We start from the raw sequence: 25,725 nt of genomic DNA on the forward strand, positions 1-25,725 counted from the left end.
TCAGCAAAATACACCGTTATAGTGGCTTTGGGTTATTTTAATGAAGAAAATCTTGCATATAGGGCCTTTAATGTATTAAAACACTTTGGAATCTAATTGCTTGTATTGTCACTGCAGTAAAGGTAATAATGTAAACCTGCAAACACTCTCTAAAATGTGCTGGATTATTTCAACCATTATTTGAGACAAATATGGAAAAATGCTGAATTAAATTAACTTTATTTTATTTTTTATTTAACTCAAATATTGGGTTTGTCAAAAAAAATGGCAGTACAAAGAACTCAAATATTGTAATAAATATATTTGCAGAGAGTGTGTGTGTGTGTATTTGCAGGTCCACGTGTTCTGTGGGTGTGTTTGTGTTTGATTGCTAGATTAAAACCCTGAACAAAAGCCTCCTTCCAACAGCTTCGGGCATATTGACAATTGACCTCAATATTTCTCCGTCTAATTGGTGAAATTGAAGATCCTCCTCCGACCAATCACAGGCCGCGAGGCAGCCTGAAGGCACTTGCATATTTCATTAGTATATTGTAATGGTCTTTGACTAAAACACATGGCCCCTGGAGCCTCTTCAGCATCATCCCAGCAGAACATTAAATTCAGATCTAATAACCGCCCTCTGAATTCACATCTGTTGCAAACCGCTTTTGTTTTTATTGCTACGCTTGTATGGTTTTTGAGCTTTGTGTACTTAAATGAAAGCAACAGATGTGATAGAAAAACAATGCAGTAACAGTTAATAATGCATCTGTAATAAGAATGCAAGCAAATATGCGCGCACTGGCAACCTAACAACACCAGCCACCGATGAATGGCTTTATGTGTGTATTATCCAGAAGAGTAATGGTAATTTATTTGAATGAATTTGACTTGAGAGATACTGAGGCCAGTGTGGAACAGATGGTCTGGCTGATGGAGAGGAAAGAGAGAGTCCAGGCTCTTCTAGTTAATGTTTAACCTGTTAGCTATTAGTGTAGATTACCCATTACCCCCATCAAACTCTCCACTGACTGCTAGATTTCCATCACAACCATATGCCTCCGCTGTTACCAGGCTAGCGTACGTGTGATAACTCAACACACAGACACAGAGGAGTTGAGAGAAAGAAAAAACTAACTTTATTTTGCCATTACATCACTGCAACATAGGCGAGCAGTTAAAAGCTGCACAGAGGAGAGGAAGTGGAGAACTCGACAAACATTGTGTCGGATGACAGATGACATTGTAAATCATGACCGTTTCAGAAAGGAGATGATCACTTGTGTGAGGATTTCACATTTATGAATGCATTTATGGGTTACTGGAGACTTTTTTTTCTCCCCAAGAAATGTTACAAAAAAATAAAAAATTATATATATATTTAGTAAAAATTAAAAGTGGTGTTGTTTGTGGTCCAAAAACTGCACTGAAGAAGTTCTGCACTTGCTTAACGCGAGCCGAACGAACAAAACTGAATCCACATGTATTGTGCGTGTGGCTCAACGTAAAGCAAGTGCAGTTTTATTCATCGAAGTTCTGTGGGCTCACTGGGAAACTCCAAAGTTAAAAAAAAAAAAACCAGACATTCAATCCATGTTTTCCTTAATTTAGTTTTCCAGGTTTGTTCTCTGCTCTTTTCCTGCAAGACACAAAAGTTGAATCATTATTTTTATTTTTTTAAAAGGCTAAAAAAAAAATTTAAAAAATAAATATATATATAGTTGTAATTACATTTTGGTTTGCTTTTTCTACTTTTAAGTTAGTTTTTGCATTTCAGATTAGTTTTCCCTGCAGTAACCATTTAAACTGGTTAGAATTGTGCAGTTTGTATATTAACTTTTTTTTGTTTTACAATTAGTTTTTACAGCAGGATGTAAAAAAAAAAAAAATCATAAAATTGTGCACAATGTACTATATAAAGTAATTTGACATTTGCTTTTATTGCAGCTTTTTTTTTTAATTTGCACTGAACTGTATTGGGTTTTAGGGATAAAGGAAATACGTAATTCATCATTTTAAATAAAATCATTTTCAATTTTTTTTATTTTTTACAATGGGTGTTCCCTTAATTTAAATGTTTGAAACATTTTTTTAATTAAATTCTGATATAGATGTTGGGGGTTTTTTTGTGCAAAAAAATAAAATATTTCACAAGTCACTATTGCAAAGGTAAATACAGTCATTAAATAAGGTTCTTTTTGGGCATTCCTGGTTCCACGGAGAACATTTAACTTCCAAAGAACCTTTACATTACACAAAAGGTTTCTTTTGAATTGAAACAAAATTATGGTTTAAGCTAAGAAAAGGGTTCTTTGAGGAACTTTTAACAAAAAGATTTTTTGGAAACCAAATTTTCTTACAGCGTAAAATTGAGATAATAATAATAATAATGATGATATCAAAAACATTTCAGAAGCTTTAGTTTTTAATTGTTTTTATTTGCTTAACAAAATATAATTCACTTCGTTTATGGTCTGAAAAAAATAAATAAATACATTTTAGCAGCATTTTAGTATTTTTTAGCCTGTTTTACCTGTCTGGCTCACCTCTGCGGTTTCATATCCAGGTTGTTGTGATGAAGGGCCTCAAACTCGACGTTCTCGCTTCCGTACCTGCGGGTCCAGTGACTCTGCCTGGCCAGTGTCGGGTTTTTATAGTCGACAAAAATCATGCCCCCTCTGCTTTCCCGGCAGCTGTAAAGGTGCTGATCTCTTCACGCACCTGTCGCTCTTCAGAGCAGGTCTGCTGTTGACCGATGGGCGGGGTGTGCTTGCTCTGATGCTCTTCTCAAGTCTGGTTTGGGCCTTCAATGCTTTAGATGCAAATTTCCTTTTTGCTCCTGTGATCTAACATCTGATATAATAATATTTTATACGGATCGACGTGATCGCGAATGGTAAAAGTTTTTATTCATTCAGTGGCTGAATCATTAGGCTATTATAGCGACAAGGAAGGGCTTGCTCTGCTTCACACAGGGCGGGTTTCATTTGCACAAAATTTACATGACGCTTGCAAATGTCTCTTTTTTTCCTGATTCGGATCAGACGTTAAAAAGTTGTTACATGATGTTCGTCCACACACTACTACTTTATAAAAAAAACTGAACAGCTTTATGAAATGGCGTCGTCAGACATTAGATTTATTCACCTCTGGAGCCTAATTTTGAGTTATTGTCCATTATACCACATAAAGAAACATAGATTAACTTACGTTAAATGTTATAAACCTCTCTAAAAGAAATATAGATTTAACATCCAAAACTTTGCCTACAGTAGGCTATATATTTTTCTTGCCTCAATTGTTGTAATTTGCTCAGTTCTTGTTGGAGAATTATGCCGCCATCTTGTGGTGAATTCTGGATATGACGTGTTTGTTGTGTTCATGAGATGTGTTTGAAACAAATAATTATTTTATCGTGACATTACACGGATATATTGTATATTTTGTACAAGATTAATGAAAATGTTATGCCAAAACTGGTAATAACCGGTAATTAATGGAATTTAATAGCTACCAGCACTTTGATAGTCAAAGAAACATATAGGCCTACAGGCAAAACAAATTTAATAATATGGCTCTTGGCAATACTTTGTACATTGAGGTCTTAAGAACTAAAATGATAAGTTCAACATTGCAAAGTGTATTATGATTTACAGTTTTATTGCACATCCATCAAGCTCTCTTGTCATTATCCCGGACTCCATTCCCCACATCTCTCTTCAGTTGGCACTGATCATCAGCCCAGGTGATACACATTGCCCAGAATATTAAGGACTCACACTCAAGCTGCATCTGTCCCTGTGTATGCATAAATTACTTTATGCTTGAACTATTTCTTTAAGAATTGCTTCTAGAAAGTACTTTACTGGCTTGCTCCGTTTACAAATTTAAATCACATTGTGATTTCTAGGTGGGATTTAAATAGACCAGTGACAACAAGAAGCAAAGATGAGGGAAGCTTTTTAGGTATAGCTAAGATTCCAGTAGAGAGGTGACAGAACATTTTAGGTTGTGTTTCCTTAAAAAATATTTAATAAACTGTTCCTAAAAAATACTTTAATTCTGTATTTTATTTCTTATGGCACGTTTAATAAATATTTTAATCATCTAAAGAATCTTTTTTGGGGGAATATAAGGGTTCTTTGGTTGTTAAAAGTAGGGAACTAACAACAGTGGTAGAAAGAGTACTGAAAAAGTGCCATTACTTGCCTAATAATGTTGTGCAAGTAAAAATATCTGTTTTAAATATTACTCAAAGGCGACAAGCAGTGGCACAGTAGGTAGTGCTGTCGCCTCACAGCAACAAGGTTGCTGGTTCGAGTCCCAGCTGGGTCAGTTGGCGTTTCTGTGTCGAATTTGCATGTTCTCCCTGCGTTCGTGTTGTTTCCTCCTGGTGCTCCGGTTTCACCCACAGTCCATGCGGTACAGGTGAAGTGGGTAGGCTAAATTGTCTGTAGTGTATGAGTGTGAATATGTGTGTGCAGATGTTTCCAAGAGATGGGTTGCAGCTGGAAGGGCTTCCGCTGCATAAAAATGAGTTGGATATGTTGGCGGTTCATTCCACTGTGGCAACCCCGGATTAAAAAAGGGACTAAGCCGACAAGAAAATGAAAATCAAAGTATAAGTAAAAGGTGGACCTTTCAAAAGTACTCAAGAGCAGTAAGTGTTACGCTGTGGAAAGCTAATGCATTTACATGTAATTTGTGGATGTGTGTAAACGTAACATTCTGTAGTGCATACCCAGGTAGCAAAGAATTCTGGCCCAGATTTGGCATAAAGCTGGCACAGCAGGCATTCGTCCGACACTGGCATACAGCATGTGGGCCAAATATGGCCAGGTTTGGCAGAGGTGGCACCGTCTTAGAGGCAGCACTCAAGACTTGGCCCAGATGTCAAATGTAGTATTTGGCCCAAATGTTAAAAATGTATATGTGGGCCACGTAAGTTTGGCCTATCTTGACCCACTTTTAAAATACATTTAAATAATTTTTGATTAAAGAAAAACTTCTATCAGTCAGGTCTCTTCGAGAAAAAGCACAGCCATAAAGCAAAATGCTACATGGGTTTATAAAAAGTATTGCAGTCGTGACACACCAACACATCTGGCCCAGTTCAGGCCCAGTTATGCCTTATTAACTTGGCTGAGACTTGGCCCAGATATGGTCCATGTTTGCCTCTTGTATGGAAGCCAGACTAGGTCCAGTCATGTACCGTAATTCACTGCAGCATGTGGGCCAAGCAAATTCTGATGGTGTGGGCCAGATCTGGGCCAGAGAAACTTTTCTATGGGGGTAGCTATTGCCCAGAAGGCACACAACATCATAAGACGTTAATATTAGGTTAGATTTAGGTCTAAGAAGGCACACAACATCATAAGACGTTAATATTAGGTTAGATTTAGGTCGTGACATCAGGTTACCAAAATTCATTGTCGAGCCAGCGTCCACGGACAAAGTACGATGTTAAACAAGGTTGATGTTTGATTAATTTTAGGTTGTGTTAGAAAGTGACCAAAATCCAATGTCGAGCCAACATCTTAAGGCCAGTTCGGTCATCATTCAGTAAACATCCATCATCTTTTTATCAGTGGCATGCATCTAAACAGTCTCTGGGTCATTGCATGTAAAGATTTTGGACATCTTCTTGACACTTTTAGTGCTTCCAAATATATGCTGCAATTAAAAATCGCCCATGTCTTGAGATTGTTCATTATGATGTGATTTGTCTTCTGTGTGCGATTCGATTGGACAGGAATCACAGGACTGATTTTTCTAATCCTCATAGACAATAAATAAATAAATAAATAAATCAATAATGACTGCAGGTTGAAGGAAAGTAGTGGAGTAAAAGTACCAATACTGCACTAAAAATGTACTCAAGGCAAACTAATATTACACATTTTTAAAACTACATAGTAAATTACAATTCCTGAGAAAAACTACTCAATTAAAGTCGTTTGAGTGTTTGTAATTTGTTACTTTACACCACTGGCTATCAAATTCAATAAAGAACCTTTACTTAATGTGTTTTCATACATTTTTGTTTACAACAGTGCACGAGTTTAAATAGATTCGACTGAGCCTTATAAATACTCATAAGATGGCACAGTATAGGATTGGCCCTTCAAAAAATGAGGTTCCATTTTAAATCCCAAATAGATTACAAGGAAATACAAAAAATAGATTAGACTGAGAATTCTCGCATGACTAATCCAAACCATTGCATAAGCACCATTCAGACCACACAATGAAAGTAAAAGGCGGCTGTCATTCAGCTTAACATCTCTTTGCGTTCCACAGAAGACAAAAATATCTTTATGTTATATGAGTTATGTGTCCACAGCTTCTGCGTCTCTCATCCATTTGTGTGCCATAAATATTTTATCCACCAGATGGTAGCAGTGTTTTTGCATTTTCTTAGTCAAGTTCCTCATCACGTCATTATTTTCCTCCTCTACTGGAATGCTGGAATGGAACATTTGAGTATATGGTAACTATATGAGAGAAAAACAAAAGCATGACATGATAAACAGCATATATTGATTGCACTCATTTGTGCTGAAATAGTCAGAAAGTCTTTAGATTATTAAAATATTCATCAAATGTGCTATAAGAAATAAAGTGCTAAACAAACTTTTAAGAACTGTTTACTAAGTTATTCTTTAAATAGCATAAAATTAATTAATTCATTTTCTTTTCGGCTTAGTTCCTTTATTAATCCAGGGTCGCTATAGCGGAATGAACCGCCAACTTATCCAGCAGGTTTTTACGCAGCGGATGCCCTTGCAGCCGCAACTCATCTCTGGGAAACATCCACACACACACATTCACTCTCATACACTACGGACAATTTAGCCTACCCAATTTACCAGTACTGCATGTCTTTGAACTGTGGGGGAAACCCGAGCACCCGGAGGAAACCCACGTGAATGCAGGGAGAACATTCAAACTCCACACAGAAACGCCAACTGACCCAGCCGAGGCTCGAACCATCAACCTTTTTTGCTGTGAGGCGACAGCACTACTTACTGCACCACTGCGTCACCTATACTATAAAATACTTTTTAAATATGTAATTATTCTTTAAATACTACAAAATATTTTAAAATATGTAAAGATCGTTTATAAAATACTTTTATGGATCAGAAAACCAGTTTTTGGCAAGAACCAAAAATAAATTGAATGGGTCAAAATGATTGATCTAGTCAAAAATCATTAAAGTTTTAAGTAGTCAAAATCATGTTCCATGAAGTTATTTTGCAAATTTCCAACTTATCTGACATAACCTATTAAAATTTTTAGTAGTAATGTGCATTGCTTTGCACTTAATTTAGACAACTTTATATAAAAATTTCTTAGCAATTTATAATTTTTTAAAACCTCAGATTCCAAATTATGATCTAATTATAAGAAGCCACATATCAATAGAAAGCTTATTTATTTACCTTTTTTTAAATGGCCTCTTATGCCTGGTTTTGTGGTCCAGGGTCACATATGTTGCTTAGAACATTGATGAATCAATGCAGTTCCAGATGCAAAGAAGCTAGCTGTTTTTGTTAGACGAAAACAGCAGCCTGGACGTTTTATTACAGATTATATATGAAATTGATTTTATTATTATTACTATTAGATTTGACCTCCGATACCACAAAGATTAGCTTTAGAGACTATCATTAATCGGAATGAATCCCAGGGATTTGCGTCTGGTCTTTGAAATTCGCGATCCTCCACTAGCAGCAGTCGCGTGCCCTACATCTCCGCGTGACCCCGCCTGCTCGAGCCAACACGGTCCGCCCCGCGCTCGCTGACTGTGTATTTATGGGTGTTTTGGCATCTTTTTGATGAGTGACTGTCATCTTAATCAGCTCACCGTACGGCATGGTATATAAAATAATTTCTGCGCTTCATCTGCAATAGTGGACTTGTTCAGAAACGCAAAGCAATACTCGGTGCGTGGACTAATTGGCAGCACCCACAACCAACGAAAAACCGACGGGGAGACGCTCGAGGGAACCTGGGGAACATCACCGGAGCTGCTCGTCAGAACAAACAAGTGCTTTATTTAACACAGAGAACTCGAGTGGGAAGGACTGGAATGTGGCTGTTTGGCTGGAGATTAGATTGTCGGGCGAGCGAAGCCGAAGCACGAGACCGAGATCTGGGAGAAGCAGGATGCTGAACCGCGGTCAGGGTGAGCGCATATGGCCACGTCTGGACGCCTCGTTCAGAATAACACGATACCGATGTCAATCTAGGTATACTGGTAGTGACATTCGTGCAAAACGCAAGTGTGTCAGTTGAAATGGCTGTGCATCAGTTGTATTAGCACAGGGGGATCTGAATGCGTGTGTTCGGAAGGCGATCATATTAAGAAAATGATGTCGTGGCCTACTTTGCTTGCCATGTCTCATCTGCAGCCAGTCCAAATAAGATTTTGTCATTTATTTATTGGACCATCTTATGACACTTGTCGTTTAGCGCAATTTGTCTGCATTCGTGCGTTATTGTATTTGTTTAACCGCAATAACGCACGCATGTGTGTTCGTACCTGCGGTAAAGTGATCATAACTTCTGTTTACATGCTGCATTTGGTGATTGATGTGGCAGACGAGACACGACTTACACACACAAACGCACACCTGCAAACAAATGTGTGTGTTTGTCTTGTAATAGCAAGTTAACATGTCAAAATGTAAACTACATTTTTTTAATATGTAATCTCACAATTCTGAGAAAATGTTTGTGCTGAGACATATTAACTAGATATTCTAGATCAGAGGTGCTCAAGCTTTTTTCTTATAAAGGGCCAAAAAGCAAAACTTGATTAAGGACTGTGGGCTGAATATATACCAATCAGTATATTAAATTTGCCATGGGTGATTTTCAAATGTATTCGGTAAGATTTAAAAATGACCACAAAACGTTGCTTTAAATCATTTTGACTACTGCAGTATTATTTGTAACATTTTATATTGAACTTTTACAGTAAAACATAAACAATCCCATTCATTACAGGGGTTTAATGCTGAATACACTAGTCGAGCTTGCTTTGATTTGCTCGCAGATGTCTTGTGTCAGGGGTGTCCAAACTTTTTTTCTATAAAGGGCCAAAAAGCAAACTTGACAGAGTTGTGGATCAAATATTTATACCAACCAAACCAAGCATGTGTGTGTGTGTATATATATATATATATATATATATATATATATATATATGTATGTATGTATGTATGTATGTATGTATGTATGTATGTATGTATGTATGTATGTATATATATATATATATATATATATATATATATATATATATATATATATATGTATATATATATATATATATATATATGTATATGTATGTATATGTATGTATATGTATGTATATATATATATGTATATGTATGTATATGTATGTATATATATATATATGTATGTATGTATGTATGTATGTATGTATATATATATATATATATATATATATATATATATATRTGTGTGTGTGTGTGTGTGTRTATATATATATATATATATATATATATATATATATATATATATATATATATATATGTATGTGTGTGTATGTATGTATGTGTATATATATATATATATATATATATATATATATATATATATATATAAAAATTTGCCATGGGTAATTTTCTAATTTTAAAGGTAATATTTAAAAATAACTAAAACATTGCTTTAATAATTATGTCTAATGCAGTATCATTTTTAAAATTTGTTATGTACTTATTACAATAAAACAAACAATCCCATTTATTACGCAGGTTCAATGCTGAATACACTAGTCAAGTTTTGTTTTGCTGGCAGATGTTTTGCGTCACGGGTGCCCAAACTTTGTCCTATAAAGGGCCAAAAAGCAAACTTGATTGAGGGCTGTGGGCCAAATATATATATACCAAAACGCACAAATTAAAATTGTCATGGGTAATTTTCTAATTTTTTCGGTAAGATCTAAAAAAAAAACTATAAACGTTGCTTTTAATCATAATGACTAATGCAGTATCATTAACATTTTATAATAAACTTATCACAGTAAAACATAAACAATCCCATTTATAGCACAAGTTCAGCGCTGAATGCACTAGTTGAGCTTACTTTGTTTTGCTAGCAGATGTCTCAAAGGCAAACTTGATTGAGAGGTGTGGGTCAAATATACTGTATATAAACCAAGCAGTATATAATAAAATTGCCATGAGTAATTTTCTAATTTATTCGTTTAATATTTAAAAATAGCCATAAAACATTGCTTTCAATTATAATGACTAATGCAGTATCATTGTACACATTTTAAAGAACTTAAAACAGTAAAAACATAAACGATCCCATTTAGAACACCAGTACAATGCTGAATACACTAGTCGAGCTTACCTTGATTTGCTCGCATCTGTCAAGTGACAGTATTTACATTTTAAAAGTCTGATTCATTTACAGTATTTAATTGAATCATTTAATTTTAGTTTGCTTTCTTGTAGCTCTGCAATAATAAAAAAAAAACTTGCGTTAAATTCGAAATGAAAATCACTGTTAGACAACCACCAACCACCTCCCCATCATTCTCCCTCTCTTTTCAGATGGGAACATGGGCCAAAATAAAGATTACCATGGGCCAACTTTTGAAATTTCTGTTCTAGATAAAATATACTATTAACATTGGTCATTTTCCTCCTTTTTTACCTCGTTTTTATTCTCTCTTATGTGAGATTATTAAAATTCCGAGCTATTTTATTACATAGATCCTTGGAGAATACATTATTTGCTGTCTCCTCTTTTTCTGATGAAATGTTTTAGAAATAATGAGCACTTACTGAAAATTAAATAACCAACATCATTCAATTCCTTTCAAATTCAGTATTTCTTGGATCTTTTTAACAGAATGGCTTTTTTAATGACTGTTCAATGCTTGTACTGTAGATTTGGCTTCTCGCATAATCTCTTGATCTCCAAAAGAACATGAGGTTAGCTTTTCCACTGCTGCCATTTCCTGATATATTATGTGCACTAGCACGTTTTGCCGCTTATCGCCATATCCTCCCCAGGTATGGTCTGACTCTGATACCATCTGAGAAAAGAGTACCAAAACATGTTATACCCATATCTGTTCATTGACAACAATCCACAAGCACACTGGCATCTGCACTTGCATGTTACTCTTTCACTCTGTGTGGTAAACCAAGAGCATCTTGCTTTTTTCTGATAATTTACTCGCCCACTTTTCATTCAAGATTTAGGTTTTTTTTTTCATCAGTCCTAAAAGAAATCTAGGTTTTGGAGTAAAAATTCCAGGACTTTTACCATATAGTTGACATCTATAGTGCTCATGGGGTTTCAACTTCCAAATTACAGTTTCAAAGGGCTCTAAATGATCCCAGCAGAAGAGTAATGGCTTTAAAAAAGTTATTATTTAAGTAACTAGTGTAGTTAGCTTGAATCCCAGAGCTAGTTGGGAGCATTCATGGTTAAACAATTTTTTTGTTTGTTTTTTTTTTTGTTGAGAAAACGTCAGATTATTCCATTAGTAGGACACTTATTCATCGGCTGGGACCATTTAAAGTCCTTTGAAGCTTTTACTGAAGTTGTAATTTGGAAGTTCAAAACCCTGAACACCATAAAAATCTACTATATGGAGAAAAGTTCTGTAACATTTCCTCCAAAACCTTAATTGAAGACTAAAGAAGGAAATGAAGATCTTGTATGGCAAAGAAGTGAGAAAATCATCAGTAAAGTTTTGTTCTGGAAGTAAATTGATCCTTTTTAAAAATTGGTGACCGTCAGCAGCACACGTTTTGTTTGTGTGATGTTGTCATTTGCCCTTTAGCCAGTGTGGATATTCCCTGGAAGCCTTTGGTATTGGCACATGTCACCCATCGATTGCAGTGGTACAGTAAAGCAGCTGTGGCATGGCACAAATGATGCCCCCAGGACAGTCCCCATCATCTGTCCTAGATGTCAGCATTCACATCCAATCGGAGTTCATTCATCATGTCTGGAGACCTATTCCTGTCGAGGCGGTCACATTTAGCAGAGCTATCATGTGATGCCACCAGGTTTTACTCTATTTGATTAGCTGGGAAAGTCATGTTTTTGATGTGTTTGGGTTATGATGACTGGCACCTCGTGTCTCATTGATTATTCCGTGGTCTGCTGTCAGGTCTTAGTGTAATTAATTTGGATGAATTATTAATTCGAATCGATTTGGCTTGTCCGATGGACACTGGATCAAGTTAGTTAGCATCGATACACACGTGCCATTTCAGTCGATGCAGTGAAGCCGCAGTCACTAATTGCTCTCCTGATATTTTTTCCAGGAAATATTGCATCATTTTATTGGGAATCCAAGTGATTGTGAATTTCACAATGGGTTTGAATTCATCACGAATATTTCTGCAGTTATATGAAAATATTTTAGTGTCATGTCTATGATTAGAAGTGGATTTTTTGATTAATTTGTAAATATAGCAATATGTTATGTCAAATAAAAAAAATTACAGCACTGAGAAAGCTACAGTTAAAATGGCAGCTTCCGATTATCATCTTTTCTGCAATCAGCACTCCACTGAAATTAAACAGCTTCATTGCATTTTGTACAATCATGTATTGCTTTTAATACACCTTTACGATCTTAAAAATGAAATAAAAAAGAACAGCGTAAAGTAGGACTGCACAATATTGGAAAAATCTGATATTGCAAAGTTTTATTTTTCTGCGATTTAAATATTGCGATTTAAGAATACGGTTTCACAAGATAGTTTGAATAACACTATTTGATGGTTTCCTGGGAGTCTAACAGTATTCGGGTACAGAAATTGAAAAACCACAATGCAAAAAAAAAAAAAGCTTTTCTTACTTTTAGCATTATAGTCCAAATATTTAAAAAATTCTAAGAGCAAGTAAAAATATTGTTTTGATTTCACCATCAGAAGTAATGAGTACAAATTAAGGTTTTTTTTTTTAAAGAGTAAAAATAATAGTTTTCGGTTTGAGCACGGGCTGATTTTTATAGAGGCAAAACAACACACAGACATAGGGGAGAAAGACAGTGACTGTGTTTACATGGACCTCAGTAATCAAATTATTTGCCAAATTCTTATTTGTCAATTTTAACTGATGTTCGGCACTTTTACTTTCAATAAGGAACATTTCTTGCATGTGCTCCATGACAAATGAGATATTGGATGCGAGGAACTGCTGGAAGAGTGTAGTTTTGATGGAATGTTTGATACTGCACGCTGGATCTGAGAAAAAAAAAAACACTTCACATTTCTTGGTAGCTTAGATGCACTCGGTAGATAGCATCAGAAGCTGTATAGACCAGGCATGTCCAAACTCGGTCCTGGAGGGCCGGTGTTCTGCAAAGTTTAGTTCCAACTCCAATCAGACACATCTAGGCTAGCTAATCAAACTCTTACTTGGCTTTCTAGAAACATCTTTCCAGGTGTGTTGAGGCAAGTTGGAGCTAAAATCTGCAGGACACCGGCCCTTCAGGACCGAGTTTGGACACCCCTCGTATAAACTATCCTGTATAAACACATAATGCGGTGAAAATTCTACACAACGGTAATTGTTTGAGTGAGGTCTTTACTTTTGGAGAGCCAGATTTACAGCGGATCTGTTTACAACACAAAATATTTTTGACTAAGATATGTCTTTAAAAACTGAAAGAGTACTGCGGACGAAACTACCTAACTTTGCCTCTGAATAAACATAATCAAAGAACACTGATCACACACTTACCAAATCTGTAGAGACAGGACAATCAACACCAACTGGAACTGCGTCTTTTTAAACCGAAGACGAGCGTCAAATGCGGATTTTACTTTTTCCAGATGCAAAAAGCTCTGGGGTAAAAATGTTTCTTACAAACATATTTCTGTTGCGTGTAATGTAATCCACACGTGAGTGCAGCTGCGCTGTCATAGCGGGAAATTAATACAAAACCTTCATTGCAGCACATTTATAAACGCAACACTGACGACCCATGTCTCTGAACAATTCTTCTTCTTCCACTTGTTTTGTATGCACAATATGGCATCTCTCTGCCGTCTGAACACTGTAACAGGTAAAAACAGTCTTCGAAGTTATCAGGCATATTAATGAAGTTGCACCTCAGACACAGAGTGCGCTGGTTGTCCGTCTGGAAAGATTTGGAAGTCTTTCTCATTAATCAATGCTGGAAGCTCAAAGATGTAACGTTGTACTGGCTGGTACAAACATCCACTCTACAAGCTGGAATTCATGTAAGGATCTAATCGCAGTGAGATAGCTTCAAAATTTTTTTTTTTTTTAAACAGAAAAACGAATTTGCTCAAATAAAGCAGAAACAACCAATTTTCACGTTTTTAGTGAAATATGTGTCCTAATAGTGTTTTATCAGCGTGGGCCACATATGACTGTCAACATCTCAAAAAATGTGTTTTGGTGTTTCATGACCCTTTAAAACAAGCAACATGATCTGCCTTTGTAAGTGAAATAATCTTGTTTTTGCTTTGAAATGTAGACACTTCAACTAGAAACAAGACAGAAATTCTAACAATTGTTTTTTTTTTTTGCATAAATCATACAAATTCCATGTAAATACAGTGATTAAATCAAATTCTGTAGCTCCTGGTCAGCTAAAATTCAGACTCAACATTGCATATCTTTGCAATGTGACTATTGTCGATGCGTACATTGCGATATTTATGCAAAAACGATAAATTGTGCAACCTTAGCATAAAGCCATATCCACATGAACACAGGTATTTTCCAAATCTCAGTTTTTTTCTGTGTGTGGTTTGGCCATTTGTCCACATGACAAAGTGGTATCAGATGACTGTACTGTAACTTTCTGAAAAGTCCGGCCATATTGAAGATATTCAGAAACTCTGGTTATACTGTAGTGCAGAATTGTTTGCATCATGCTGTTTTCTCCTTTCTGGCTTTATTCTATGGCTTTTATTACCACCTTTTAATGTAACATGCCCTTGACGGTGTGTTTTTGAGTTATGTGGATGGGGATTTGTATTAAAAGCAAACAAAACAAAAAAATTCTTGTAGACATGGCCTAAGTTGCACTTTAACTAGAATAATAGCTTCAGTTTTTACTATAAATCAGCTTTCTAGTGAACACTTTGCTTAAACATTAAATTGGTTAAAAATTCCACTCATCATACATACAAAATGCCAAAAAAAGTGTCACTTTAGCCTTTATTTTAACATGAACCATTCCTTCTCCAAAACTGGATGCATTTAACCAGAACATGTGTTGCCCACACTTGTTTGTGCTGTCATAATTTGAAGCATATTGTTGACTTAAAATGCAGATATTGATGTGGTTTAGCTCTGTTTATGCTGGTTCAACTTCCATGAACACAGAAACGGCAAATAAATTTTCCCCCGGATGCAATTTATGATGAACAAACTAATCCATTGTCCTGCAGGCCTCGAGCTGGTTAGTCACGTAAGTTTTCCTCACTTGTGTTTGCCACATAGGGATCCTTTTGTCTCTTTTCCAAATCAATAAAACATGTGGGTTCTTTTGATGTACAGCAACTCAAGGTTATTGTAGTTAATGAAAACTAACAAAAACTAAAGTTACATACACAGCGAACTAAAATTACAGCAAAAAACATCCTTTGTTTCGTCTTTGTAAATGTATTTAATAAGCCTACTGTATGCTGTTTAGAAGTAAATCTATTTACTTTGCGCTTCCAGGTGTTTGACCCATACGGCACCTCAGAGTTTGTAATCCTGATTTACCATTGGCCAGATCGAGCCAGTCCTTCTCCATTCCGTCCTCTCTGTTGCTCTAGCGACAACAACAATTAGTGGACATGACAGCAGCACGGTGACCATATTAAATATGACCCCAGCAGAGATTTAACACATTTGTGCCCAATAATGGGTGTTATTTCCATACTAGTGATCATGATTGTAAGTGAATTAATCTTTTTAAACGGATCTTCTAAGTGAACCGGTTGAAATAGTTCACCAGATCAAACTGAATCATTTAAAATGATTCGCGTCTCCAGTAAGCACTTATCCACAAACGACTTGCTTTTTAACATGCCTGATACTGCCAATTTCCAATTTGCCAATTGAAAACTGACAAATCTAAATCTATTAATATCTTGCACCAACTCGTGATGAATATTTGACGTGTAAACTTTCTTATGATGGGAAAAACTGATTTCAAGTTACATACAAGAATTAAAAAGTGCAAGGAATAACAAACCTGTATTGTTTCGATAATTCCCAATCAGCGAGTCTGTGTATCCTCTTGTTACATAACAGTCGCTCTGGTTGCAGAACAGATTATGTGGGTTTTAATAGGTGCTTGATGATGTGTGTATTTCAGCATTACAGGATAATAATGAACAGACATTTTGGTGTGCGCAGTGCAAGCTGGTCATTGCTTTAACCTTAAAAGAACACAATGGAAAAGCTGGAAAGACTGAGAGGTGATATGGTGTTAAAGAAAAGACAAAGGCGTACAGAGAGGGTGGAGGAGAGTGAGGTCATAATACTATTAATCCACTCAACATAAGCCACATGTACTGCAGAATCGTATTAAATATCAATGCGCACAAACACTCTTGGTCACACTTGTATTGAGTTACTGTTATTGGATGGGACATTTCTGTAACTAGTCTGTTTATTCTGAATCGTGGTCCGTGAAATAATGATATGGGCATGGGTAGGCGGCATGTGTAATTTGATGTGGATGGAGGCAGTGCTTTGTGGGTTGTAAGTACAATCAGTACAAAAATTATTCTGTTGAGGATTTTAGAAAGTGTGGATTGTTCAGCCAGCAGAACATTGACTTTCTGCTAAATAGTAGATCTGCCTTCAACCTTGATTTATTACAAAACTGTATGACTTTCATTTTTTTTTCTGTGAAAAATGAATATATTTTGAGTGTTTTTCTTTTCTTCTTCTTTCTTTTTTTTTCTTTTACACTGTATTTTAGTGGTCAACAAAACTGTTTGCGCACAGATAACCAACATATGTGTCATATCAGTGGTCTTCAACCTTGTTATCACTGTGGACCGGTCAACGCTTGACAATTTTTCCCCGGACTGGGGGGTGTTTCTTGGGTTGTAGGTTGCTAGGCGACCATCAAATGTTTTCTCAGAGGATGACATGCTGACAAAACATTGTTGTAACTCTGATACAAGTTTTATTTATGGAGAGAATTACAAAGCGCTTCAGACTCGTGGTGCGTTTGCAGGATTTATTCAACTTTGTTCAACTGTAAGCCGCGAGCGGATCACGCTACTCGCGTGTGTGTGTGCACCTCCATTGGAAATAACGAACTTATGCGAACTCTAGAAAAGACGTGATATGTGAATGACCGCTATGGTGGATTCACCTGATTTGATGACAAATGGGTTGAGTATCTATTCCTTGGCAGTTCGCTGGTCCTTCACTCTGCCTTTTTCCCCTTAGCAAAGAAACTTTCCAAAGATGTCTGTTTCTTACTCATTTTGCTGCTTGTGGGTTAAATTTTGATGCTTAAGTGACCGAGCTGTAAACGAGAGAATACATGAATTTTTCAAAATAAAAGATTTTTCAAAATAAAAGATCATTCAGACTCTATTAATAAATAAAATGGAAATAATTAATAATTTCTAGTGAGTCCCGGTACCAATTGATCCGTAGTTGAGGACCACTGTTATTACTTCAGAGAATAGAAGATAGGATTTCTATTGCTTTGTCATGACACATTTTAGCATGATGCGAAAAACATAACTTTTGGATGGGCAAACCCAGCAGTTGTTTGCTTTCAGAGACTCGTGCTCACGTTTAACTAGGGTGTTTACAACACTAGAATTCGGTAGCAGTTGGTACTGAAATTTTAAAAACGTCCATTTCCTGCTAACATTTGAGCGCTGTTGAGAACATTCTTAAACGGCGCTGATTTGTTATTGTGTTCATGTGATCAACAGAAATGACTGTGATTGGCCGTGAAGGTCATCAGTTCACCAAACTCGCCAAGCTGTTTACTGAGTGTAACCCAGATACAGGGATACTGAGGCATTTTAAAGGGTCACGAAACATCAAAACACATTTTTTGAGCTGTTGACAGTCTTATATGTGTCCCACACTGCTAAAAACACTATTGGGACGCATATATTTCTCTAAAAAGTGAAAATTGGTTGTTTTTGCGTTATTTTTAGCAAATTTGTACTTCCGGTTTGAAACAAATTTTTGAAGCTGCGTCACGGCCATGAGATCTTAGCGTGTATTCCAGTGTGTAGATTGTCTGTACCTGGGAGTACCGTATTGCGTCTTTGAGTGTGTTGCATTGATTCATGAGTATGGCTTGGTTTAAACCAATTAGCGCACCTCTGTTATACATGCGCTACAACTTCATTAATATGCATGCTAGTTTTCTTAGATTGTACCTGAAACAGTGTTCAGACGGCAGAGGGACGCCACGTCGTGTTGCCAAAGGGAGTGGGAAAAGAATAAAAAATGTTTAGAGACATGGGTCTTCAGTGTTGCTTTTATAATGTGCTGCAGTGAAGGTTTTGTTTTATAGTCGATGAGAGCGCTGCTGGACTCACATGTGGATTACAGTGCATGCCACGCGCGGCAGAAATACGTTTGTACAGAACATTTTTTACTCTCTTTTCTCATCTGGAAATGGAGAAATCCAGATTTGCTGCTCGTCTCCTTTAAAAAAAGACGCAGCTCCAGTATGTGTTAATTGTCCTGTCTACAGATTTGGTAAGTGTGTGTGATCAGCGCCCTTTCTTTGGTCATTCAGATGGCAAAGTTATAGTTCGTATCGTCTTTCAGTGTTTAAAGACAGACCTTAGTCAAAATTATTTGTAAGTTACTTCGTTTACGCTAACATCACTACACTCAGAGAGCAGCATTTACAGCGGATCTTTCAGTCCATAATATTGTAAACACGTGAATACTGTTAGCAAACTATTGCCGACCGTCATGTTTAATTTTCGCCACATTTTTTGACAGGATTGTCTACACACACACGGCTTTCTGACCTACCTAGTGCATCTGAGTTACTGAGAAATGCAGAGGTTTTTTTTCTCTTATACGACGTGCAGCATCAAACATTTCATGTTTGATACTGTATACCAGCTTACAAACCAGCTGATCGACATCACTTTGAAACACTCCAGTGTCCCTGTATCTGTGGTTCTGCACATTTTCAATATTTCAATAATATAATACAAAATATTGCTAAGCCCTTGTGTGAACTCTAAAATAATTTTTCTAAATGAATCAAAACATGTTATTAACTATATGTTATTAAATGTAGCATTATATATAGCATTAGCAACAAATACTCCAAGCTTGCATGTTTTTTTTTTTTTTATAACAATCACAGTAGTCAAATTGCGCAACTTGAAGCAACTCCAAAGTTGAAGTAGCTTTTCTCACCATTAATACGTGGATTAAATGCCACATTGCTTATGACTCAAAATGTTTATGTTGTCATGATTTTTGGAACGAATTATTGCGCAAGGCGAAATATTTTTTTATTTGCCAAAGTATGGACATATTGCAAACATTTTATGAAAATCTTTAAAGGCTACCTATCATGAAAATTCAATATTTAGAACCTGTTTGGACAAGCATGTGTGTAGTATAGTTTGTGCACAGCCATGGTATAAACGCATCAAGTACTTTTTTTTTTAATCAATATTCTAATGTTAAATCAGGATCCAAATCTCAGCAACTTTTGAGGTCAACCACACCATGGCGTAGCAGTGTGGTTTTCCCTGCAAATCGAATTGATACCAATCAGTACTGAAATTTTAAAAAAGTCTGTTTCCTGCTAATATTCAAGCGTTGTTGAGCGTGTTCTGAAACAGTGCTGATTGGCCATTGTTTTAACATGCTCAACAGAAATGACTGTGACTTTCCGTAAAGGTCATCAGTTTGCCAAACTCACAGCTGTTTACTAAGTGTAACCACGGATACAGGGACACTGGAGGGTTTTAAAACCATGAAGATCAGTGGAGTTTTTTTATTTTATTTCAGTACCGATTGGTATTGAATTCCAGTATTTTGACAACACTAGTAATAACACATTATCATGGGATTTAAAAGATTTGTTGTAACTATTCTTGATCAGCTGCACCTCAAGAATAAGTCTTACAATTTGTAAACATCTTTATAACAAACATGCACTGTTTTAAAAAAGAGACAGAAAAATTGCTATGTAATTTATAGTGTTGTCAAAAGTATCGACTTCGGTACCTGTTGGAACTGATAAGCTAAGTTTCCCGCTACTTTTTTTTAACATTCTTGAGTGCGTCCTTAACAACGGCTGATTGGGCATTGGGTTCACATGCTCAATAGAAATGACTTGGCCTTAATGGTTAACCAATGTTTATACAGGTACATGAAGCATTTAAAGCCACGTAGATCAGTCGATCCATCAGCAGAACGCTTGTATGTCAGCTCATAGACAGAACGGCTAAAAGACGCAAATTGGGCTGTGCAATTTGGGGGAAATATCTATCTTTTAACAGATTGCGATTTTTTTGATTTACGATTTAATTTTGTAGTCAAGCTCCTGCTCGGTAATCTGTAAGCCATGGCAACAGCTCTGCGACAGCTCTTAAAAATGACCTGTTTTTGTTCAGTGTCTGACTTTGAAACTAAAATATTCCCATATAACCGACTTGCTGTTTTTCTTTGATATTAATTAATCTATTGATGGTTCTGAAGCAGCAGACACCATCATCCCACTTGTCAGCATTTTCCTGTTTGTTTTCTTTTTTTTTTGTTATTGTGGCCATAGTTCGATTGCGCAATTCTGATTGGGCAGAACGAAAGTGTGGTCTCTCAGGCCCCGTTTACACTAGTGCGTTTTAGTTTTAAAACGGCGTTTTAGAATGAAAACGATCCGCGTCCACACTCGCGTTTTGCCCAGCGTTTCTGAACAGCTCTCCGTCCACACCAAAACGCTGAAAACGCACATCACGTGACTACACACACACACTTTGGCAATCGCTGGAGCCCATCTACCCAGATGAGAGCTCTGCTAGTCGGACTTCTCATCAAGCATCTCCCGCTGGATCTAATCTCACTATATTTATTAAATGGGATATTTCATTCATCTTGTTGTCTTTATCTAACGACATATTTCCTGACTTTGGTCATTGGAATCTATTACTTGTTCTCAGGTAACGTGTTTTGGCTGAGCGCAAAGATAAGTTAATGATTAATGTAACCACGTAGCCTATTCTGTATATTGACTGATCGCTTGCCTTTATTTCCTATAATGTATAAACTTGTTGTATGTTATACTTTTATAATGGCCATTATCGATTATTAAAACTGATATTCAGCAAAAGAGAGGGTATGTTTCGTATTTTCACTGTAATTGAAAGGAGGCAGTTGTTATCGGCTCCGTCTTGTTATAAATATCCACACAGTGAAGATGACGCTCATCTTATGCAGCACGACGCCTCAACATTTCTGCTGTCTGTTTAGTTGTTAATATTAAAATAAAAATAGGCAGTTCCTTATATCAAGTTTACATTTTATTGTTGAGAAAGTGAAACAACGTAGCCAGGGTAATGTAAATGAAGTTATAAAGTACACTGTTCCCTGTGAATATTGACGCGTGTCCTCAGTATGTTTTCCATATCAAACTGAGAAGAAGAGATGCAGCCTTGATCAAACTTGCGAAGTCTGAATTTACACGGAGAAGATGCAGGACTGAACTGTGTGTTAGGCTACTTAATATTGAGGAAAAGCCCCAATCAGAGAGGCCAATGTCTGCAGCCCCGCCTCTGTTTTCAGATGCCTCCGTCTTTCCCCATCCACACTGAGACGGAGCAGCAGCGTTTAGAATGAAAACGGCCTCTCCAGCGTTTTCGGAACGCTCCGTTTTCGGCGCTCGAGAACTCCGGCGTAGTGTGGACGGATGGCGTAACCGTAGCAAAACTCATGCGTTTTCAAACTAAAACGCATTAGTGTAAACGGGGCCTCAGTTGGCTAGTAAGACACTCGCACACAGCTGGCAGTCATGCATTTGCTCTGGGTGGGGGAAATTAAATATATTATATATTGCAACCTCTTGCAAATTTTAACTAATCGCAACGTTTCAAATTGCGATTAGATTTTGATTAATCACATAGTTCTACCCCAGTGTGCATGTACCTACTCTTGCATTTAATGGGTGCGCAGCTAAAAATCTTCTTTACTGTTTAACTGAAAAAAAATAGTCATCTTTATCTTCAATGACTTGAGGGTGAGTAAATGAACAAACTTTTAAATTTCTGGGTGAACTACCCCTTTCTTAAGGTCAAATTGTAATGCTTTATTTGGATGGATTGAATCTAATTATTTGTGTCTTCAGTATGTTTGTAGTTGGCTTGCAATAAAGGGAGCTTTAATGATGCAGAATAATAGATGTCAGTCTGATTCGGGATATATGAAACCTTACATAAACCGAGATCTGATGCGCTTGTGTTTGCTAGACTAGTAGCTTCCCCATCTACGGGCTGTCATCAGTGATCACGTCTGTTTACTACAAAACCGTCCTCTAGCTGGCTGTGATTTTTCAGCGGTCTGAGCAGTGCCACAAGTTATTTGTGCCGAGTTGCAGTACAAAAAAGCCACAGTATCTTTTGTTTTCACTCTGCCAGAGCCAAGCATTGTAGTGAAATCTGGTGTGGTAATCTGAGGAAAGCCTGTTTCTTTTTTCGTGTCAGGTAGATTTCTCCTGTGTTGAATTTGTAACCTCACCACGTTGGCTTGGAATGATCTGGTTTAACCCGTTTAGTGCTGCCTCTGGACATTTATTTGAATACCAGATATAAGTTTATCACAATGGCATAAAGTTTTATGCTTTTATTCTTAAAATCTTTTCGGGGACATCATAGGGAGGTATTTGTTGCCCATGAGCCTCTCTTGTTTTACATTAAAGTGACCTCTTTTTTTTTTTTGAACTGTTGTTGGCCTCACGTGATCACCCCTATGGGTACAATTACAGCTCTGACGTCAGAGGAACTTGAATTCAATCCAGAAGTCATAAGGTTGCTTTAATGACAGATTGTTTTCATTACCAATGGTAGTTCGATGAGAGATTAGAGTGATAGAGCCTGTGGGGGAAAAAGGTAGGCCTATGTTACGGCAGTGAGTTGCATTTTTTTTTTTTTTTATTATTTATTTTTTTTTTTCAGTTTGCATTGGCTTGGATTTTGTTTAGTTTTGTTGGATTTTATTCATTTATTTCTTACAGTTTTTTTGTGCATTTTACTTGATCCATGTTTATTTTCAGACTAAATGTAATTTAATTTTATTATTTTTATTTATATTCATTCATTCATTTTCTTTTTGGCTTAGTCCTTTTATTAATCTGGGGTCGCCACAGCGGAATGAACCGCCAACTTATCCAGCATATGTTTTACGCAGCGGATACCCTTCCAGCTGCAACCCATCACTGGGAAACATCCAAACACACTCGTACACTACACAATTTAGCTTACCCAATGCACCTACACCACATGTTTTTGGACTGTGGGGGAAACCGGAGCAACCAGAGAAAACCCACACGAACATGGGGAGAGCATGCAAACTCCACATAGAAATGCCAACTGACCCAGCAGAGGCTCGAAACAGCGACCCTCTTGCTGTGAGGTGATTGTGCCGCCCACTGCGCCCCCTATTATTATTTATATTATTTTACAAAACATTTTTTGCTGTTTGTTTATTTATTTATTTGTCGTTTGTTTGGGTTTAGATTTTTTGTAGTTTTGTGGGAGCGGGTTATGTTTTGTTTTATTTTATATATTTTTTTGGATTGTTGTTATTGTTGTTGTGGTTATTTACATTAGTTTACTAAACAGTTTTGTTGTGGTTTTGTTTGTTTGCTTTAGTTTAGGTTTTGTAGGAGCGGGTTGTGTTTTATATATTTTATTTATTTTTTGGATTGTTGTTGTTATTTATTTATTTACAATATTTTACAAGGTAGCGCAGTGGTTAGTGCTGCTGCCTCACAGCAAGAAGGTTGCTGGTTCGAGCCTCTGCTGGGTCAGTTGGCATTTCTGTGCGGAGTTTGCATGCTCTCCCCATGTTGGCGTGGGTTTCCTCTCGAGTGCTCAGCTTTCCCTCACAAGTCCAAAGACATGTGGTACAGGTGAATTGGGTAAGCTAAATTGTCCGTAGTATATGTGAATGAGATTGTTTCCCAGTGATGGGTTGCAGCTGGAAGGGCATCCGCTGCGTAAAACATATGCTGGACAAGTTGGCGGTTCTTTCCACTGTGGCGACCCCTGATTAATAAAGGGACTTTGCTGAAAAGAAAATGAATGAATTTTACAGAACTTTTTGTTGTTTTTTGTTAGAGGGGTTATGTTTTGCTTATTTTATTTGTTTTTTGAATTTTTGCTTTTTTGCATTTTTTCTTGGTCCAGGCTTATTTTATTATTATTTATTTACATTTATTTTACAAAACATTTTTTGTAGTATTTATCTTTAATTTATGTTTTGTTTATTTGCTTTGGTTTGTATCTTTAGTTTTGTGGAAGCAGGTTAGGTTTTGTTTATTTTATTTATTTTTAGATTGTTGTTACTTTTTTTTATTATTATTATTATTATTATTATTATTATTATTATATACATTGTCTTTACAAAAAAAAATTCTTGTGTTTTTTTTATTTATATATGTTTTGTTTGTTTGCATTGGTTTGGATTTTGTTTAGTTTTGTGGGAGCGGGTTATGTTTTATTTATTATTTTATTATTGTTTTTACTTTTTATGCGTTTTGCTTGATCCAGGCTTATTTTATTTTCGAATTTTTAAAATTAGATTTGATTAAGATTTATTTTTTAATCATCATTTTGATTTTATTTTTTAATTATTATTGTTTTTTACCTGCATTTTATTTAAGATTTATTTATTTGTGCTTCACATCACATCTGTTCCTGTTTTTGCTTTGAAGTGGTGTTGTTGTTTTTATCCAATGTGTTTCCTGTAGACTCAGCCTTGTGCTGTCGGAAGTATGACCTCACTGGATCCTTGTCATGATGGGAGGCCCAGAGTGTGGTTGTTTGAACCTGTGGAGCAGAGGTTCACTTCCTTGTAATTCATATAGAAAAAAACAGTTATTGTTAATAAACTCGAGTTAAATTCAAGTTCGAATCCGCATTCATCCATTTTAGCCATATTCAATGAACATGAAATGAAAAGCTGTGAAATGTTTCTTCCAGCTTCATTTTCTAGCCCTCTGCACAAGCAGGCAGTGGGTTCCTTTCACCCTACGTCAGCAGATCCTGCAGGCAACACATGAACAGAATGAGCAGAGCATGACTGATCCATTATGAAGGAGTTATGCAAGAGAGGGTTTCATCTCTTTCTCTTCCACACACACACACACACACACACATCACCTACCGCTTATCAATTCTTCTATACGCTGTATTTTCCTCTCAGTCTCATCTAAATCACCACAGTCTTCTCCTCTCTTTTGTTTTGCTCATTGCTTTTCATCAATCTAATTTTTCCCTTCTTTTTTATGCTCTGCATGGTTTTCTTCCGTTGGCGGTGTTCCACATTCACCCACACACACATATACTCGCTCACACTGATCTTTTCCGGAGTGGAATTCTGTAACTCCACGCAGGGTGTTTGGCAGTGTCCAAACCGCAATGGGATGAGAGAAAAACAGCCCCTGCAGGGTTTGGCCGAGACGGCAGACTATTTTAGTAGCAGCCTGTGCCAACGAGCACCTTCTGATTCATGAAAATAGGAAAA

At 36.5% G+C, this 25,725-nt stretch overlaps 1 protein-coding gene, 1 long non-coding RNA gene and 1 other non-coding gene across 10 annotated transcripts in view; 1 reads left to right on the forward strand and 2 right to left on the reverse strand.

The window, feature by feature from the left end:
• tmem198ab (transmembrane protein 198ab) overlaps positions 1-25,725 on the forward strand; it is a 90,660-nt gene that overhangs the window by 17,978 nt on the left and 46,957 nt on the right. For 2 of the 7 annotated variants that reach the window (XR_012407387.1, XM_009302265.4), the window contains exon 1: positions 7,826-8,173. The exons of 2 other annotated variants lie outside the window; for them this stretch is intronic. The gene's annotated coding sequence lies outside the window, so the exon portion shown is untranslated. Of the gene's footprint in view, positions 1-7,793; positions 8,238-16,532; positions 16,726-25,725 lie in introns of those variants that run through there. 3 more of the 7 variants (NM_001033919.2, XM_021476899.2, XM_068221759.2) reach the window with 3 other exon arrangements.
• LOC137495835 (uncharacterized) lies at positions 1,099-2,607 on the reverse strand. Of its 2 annotated transcripts, none has more exons than XR_011015833.1 (2): positions 2,529-2,607; positions 1,099-1,621 (listed from the first exon to the last, which is right to left on the reverse strand). It is a non-coding gene; the product is annotated as an uncharacterized lncRNA (long non-coding RNA). The 2 variants fall into 2 exon arrangements; XR_012407707.1 differs by having other exon boundaries at positions 1,488-1,621; positions 2,516-2,607.
• On the reverse strand, positions 1,421-1,500 carry dre-mir-375-1 (microRNA 375-1). Its single transcript, NR_030132.1, has one exon. It is a non-coding gene; the product is annotated as a microRNA 375-1 (primary transcript).

This window comes from Danio rerio, chromosome 6 (genome assembly GCF_049306965.1).
Source record: "Danio rerio strain Tuebingen ecotype United States chromosome 6, GRCz12tu, whole genome shotgun sequence".
NCBI classification, from domain to species: domain Eukaryota; kingdom Metazoa; phylum Chordata; class Actinopteri; order Cypriniformes; family Danionidae; genus Danio; species Danio rerio.